The following is a 4,201-nucleotide window of genomic DNA, read 5'->3' as shown; positions in this document are numbered from 1 at the left end:
GCCAAGATCTGCACCCACATGCCAGGGGCAAACCCTGAAACCACCTATATACTTAAAGGCTATTTTCAACAAGGACTCGCAGGCAGCCTAAACCCAACCCAGGCTTACACCACCCAGCTTCTGGGGCAACCCAGGAGGCCAAAACCCTGCTGGAAACAAGAAGCTCAAGACACTGTGTATCAGACATTAGGGGTTTCCCCCCTCACCCAAAAAACCCCAGGGCAAACAATGCTCACCACCCCTCCCCACACACTCTAACCACACCCACCTTTAAGCATTGTTTTCCTTCATCTTACACCAGCACGGCACAGAACTCCCTGCATCCCTCTTCCCCCACAAGATACATACAGGCTTCTGGAAAAGGAACAGAAACCTTGTCAGCCCAAAGTGGGGATGCAAGGGCACAAAGTCAGAGACAGGGAAAGCTCCTCTCCCACCCTCCAGCACACACATCCAGTCCCGCTACTCACTAGCCGAGCTCTCAAAGGCTTGTCTGCGGCCTCCCGGAGCTGGATAGTCACAGGCGCTCAAAACGTGAAGCATCACAGTACCCACTGTACACACAGCATGACCTGCAAAGATACACACACAACAGCTCCTGGAAACATGAAAGAACAAGTGTGGAACAAGTGGTCAGACAGGAAGACAAAGACATCACACCGCTCCAAGGAAAATCAAACCCACCGCAAGCTCCAGACAGGTGACGTCACAGGGGCAGAGGCCTCACACCACACGAACTGGGAAGTCACGAGACAGGTGCCCATTTCCTCCTCCGCGATCTCTGCGGCTCTTCACCTCGTCTTCAGTGCCTGAAGCCTTGGCAAAGTGGCTTCTGTGCACACAGACACAGACAAAACACAGGAAGACACTTGCCACTGTTAACAACTCAGAGGCCTCACGGCACTGCAGACAGCAGACCGCCCCTGCCAAGACCCCACAGGCAACTTTTACTTTTTTTAACCCCCCGCCCATAGCTGGGAGGGTGCAGGCAGAGCCCTCTCCGGGCTCTCCCCTTGCAAGCAAGGGAAGCAATTTAGATGTGCAAACACAGGTCTCCTGCCAGTTCTGGGAAGAGCAAAGAAAGGCTGCAGTGACTTGGAGGACAACAAGACAAACAGAAATGCATACAGACACAGGACAAGCCCTTCCCGGCACCAGGGGAAGGGCCTGTGGCAAGACAAGCAGCTAGGCAGAGAGACACACCATCTTCTGGCCCAGCAAACGCTGGACAGGGTCAGGCAAAGGGTTAGGGTTATGGAATGGGTGCACATATCAATCATAGTCCAGGTTAGGGTTAGGCTGAGTGTTAGGGTTAGGGAACAGGTCTGCAAAGGACTCTGGTCCTGGGTTAGGGTTAGGGAACGGGTGTACAAGTGGATTGGGGTCCAGTTTAGGGTTAGGCAAAGGTGGGGTTAGGGAACGGGTGTACAAATGGATTGGGGTCCAGGTTAGGGTTAGGCAAAGGGTTAGGGTTAAGGAACAGGTCCACAATGAAATCCAGGTCTGGGTTAGGGTTAGGCAAAGGGTTAGTGTTAGGGAATGGATTTGAAGAGGAATCTGGGCCTGGGTTAGGGAACGGTTCCATCAATGGATTAGGGACCAGGTTAGGGAAAGGGTTAGGGAACAATTCTAGATGTGGATTGGGGTCCGGGTTAGAGTTGGGCAAAGGGTTAGGATCAGGGAACGGGTCCACAAATAGACTGGGGTCCGGGGTAGGGATAGGCAAAGGGTTAGGGAACGGGTCCACAAGCGGATCGGGGTCCAGGTTAGGGTTAGGCACAGGGTTAAGGTTAGGGAATGGGTCCACATGCGGATCAGGGTCCAGGTTGGGGTTAGGCACAGGGTTAGCGTTAGGGAATGGGTGCACAAGTGGATCGGGGTCCGGGTTAGGGTTAGGCACAGAGTTAGGGTTACGGAACGGGTGCACGAGTGGATAGGGGTCCGGGTTAGGGTTAGGCACAGGGCCAGGTTTAGGGAATGGGTCCACGAGAGGATCGGGGTCCAGATTAGGGTTAGGCACAGGTTTATGGTTAGGGAACAGGTCCACAAGTGGATCGGGGTCCAGGTTAGGGTTAGGCACAGGGTTAGGGTTAGGGAATGGGTCCACAAGACGATCGGGTTCCGGGTTAGGGTTACGCACAGGGTTAACGTTAGGGAATGGGTGCACTAGTGGATGGGGGTCCGGGTTAGGGTTAGGCACAGTGTTAGGGTTAGGGAACGGGTCCACAAGAGTATCAAGGTCCGGGTTAGCGTTAGGCACAGGGCTAGGGTTAGAGAACAGGTGCACAAGTGGATGGGGGTCCGGGTTAGGGTTAGGCACAGGGTGAGGATTAGGGAAGAGGTGCACGAGTAGATCGGGGGCTGGGTTAGGGTTAGGCACAGGGTTAGGGTTAGGGAAGAGGTCCAGAACAGGATCGGGGTCTGGGTAAGGGTTAGGGACAGGGATCGGGTTAGGGAACAGGTCCACAAGAGGATCGGGGTCTGGGTTAGGCACAGGGTTATGGTTAGGGAACTGTTCCACAAGAGGATCGGGGTTCGTGTTAGGCACAGTGTTAGGATTAGGGAACGGGTGCACAAGGGGATCGGGGTCCGGGTTGGGGAGAGGGTTAGTGTTAGGGAACGGATCCACAAGCAGATCGGTGTCCGGATTATCGTTAGGCAAAGGGTTAGGTTTAGGGAACAGTTCCACAAGCAGATGGGGGTCCGGGTTAGGGTTAGGCAAAGGGTTAGGGAATGGTTCTACAAACGGATCGGTGTCCAGGCTAGGGTTAGGCAAAGGGTTAGGGTTAGGGAACGGTTCTACAAGCAGATCGGGGTCCGGGTTAGGGTTAGGGAAAGGGTTAGGGAACAGTTTGACAAGTGGATCGGGGTCCGCTTTAGGGTTAGGCAAAGGGTTAGGGTTAGGTAACGGTGCCAGAAGCAGATGGAGGTCGAGGTTGGGGTTAGGCAAAGGGTTAGGGAACGGTTGTACAAGCGGGTTAAGGTCTGGGTTAGGGAAGGGTTTAGGGTTAGGGAACGGGTCCACAAGCGGATTGGGGTCCGGGTTAGGGTTAGGCGAAGGGTTAGTGTTAGGGAACAGGTCCACAAGAGGATTCCAGATTTGAAATGGAAAAGAAGCTGAAGTCTCGCCAAGAAAGATACCACCACACACAGAGGCACAAAGAGGAAAAGCTCCACTCACCTCTACGCTTGGCCTCTCTACTGCAGGACAGCAGCTTAGCACCCCACTAAGTCCCTTGGACTTAGGCTGCATTTTGCCTGGGTTTGCTCCTAAAAAACACTGAATGTAGTGGATACACGTCTGTGCAATGTCAGTTTTCCAGGGTAAGTACGCAATGAATAACACCATCACTTGAACTCCCTGTTCTTAGTATACTACTATTTTATGCCAAGGGTCCCAAACTCTCCCCTAGAACTGAAGAGATGTCCTGCGGTGCTTCCTGCACAATAACGTGTTTTAATTGTTTTTCTCGTTAAAAAAGGGAAATCTGGCAGTCTGAAACCTCTCTAGAGAGTCAGCCGAGAAGCAAACAGTCCTTCCTTCTGGCGCCCCCGTAGACCGCCGCCCATCACATGGCGGAGACGGGGAGGGTCCCCAGGCGGCGGGCGGAGAGGAAAGGGGCACCGGGACACACAAACAGCTTGGCGCTTCAACACCCAGCGCAGAAGAAAGCCCGACAGGCCCCGCGCACGGGGGTACCTACCCAGTCCCCCGCACGACCCGCCGTGGTGGCCACAGCAGCGCCCCCCGCCTCCCCCCCGCGGGTGGAGCCGGCAGCGGGACGAGGGCTCCGGGCTCAGCTGACTGACAACCAGCTGAGCGCGGCCCGTGCGCATCAGAGCCCGACCAATGGGCACACTCACCATTCCTTACACCCAATCAGAATGTGAACAAGTAGGCCGGGCTCCTGGGCCCGCCTCCCCCGGCACAAGCCAATCAGAGCGAAGGAGACCAGAGGGGCCGTAACCCCGCCCAAGCGACCATTCCACCCAATCGCCTCACGCCTCATAGCGCCCAATAGGAACACGAGCCTCCGATCCCGGCCGTGCTACGCTCCCCGGCCATGAATCAGTGCTCGCGCGTCTTGTGTCCGCCCCGAGCGCCGCGAACCCGCCTGCGGGCACTGCCCGAGTTACCCCCGAGCGAGCGAGGCCTTTGTTCTCCTTCTCTCTCTGCCTTTGTTCTCCTTGTCTCTCTGCC

The 4,201-nt window shown here is 55.5% G+C and overlaps 1 long non-coding RNA gene across 2 annotated transcripts in view; it reads right to left on the bottom strand.

Annotated features, from left to right (window-relative positions):
* The window catches only part of LOC106722331, a 5,515-nt gene extending 1,763 nt beyond the window's left edge, over window positions 1-3,752 (bottom strand). For both annotated transcript variants that reach the window (XR_003094648.1, XR_003094649.1), the window contains exons 1-4: window positions 3,705-3,752; window positions 685-832; window positions 471-572; window positions 269-354 (exon numbers count right to left, since the gene is read on the bottom strand). This is a non-coding gene — a long non-coding RNA (uncharacterized LOC106722331). The remainder of the gene's footprint in view (window positions 1-268; window positions 355-470; window positions 573-684; window positions 833-3,704) is intronic.
* Between the last annotated feature and the right edge of the window lie 449 nt (window positions 3,753-4,201).

The sequence above is a fragment of the Alligator sinensis genome, unplaced genomic scaffold (genome assembly GCF_000455745.1).
Source record: "Alligator sinensis unplaced genomic scaffold, ASM45574v1 scaffold781_1, whole genome shotgun sequence".
NCBI lineage: Eukaryota > Metazoa > Chordata > Crocodylia > Alligatoridae > Alligator > Alligator sinensis.
The sequence above is the reverse complement of the archived record's forward strand: the minus strand, read 5'-3'. Positions and strand labels throughout refer to the sequence as shown.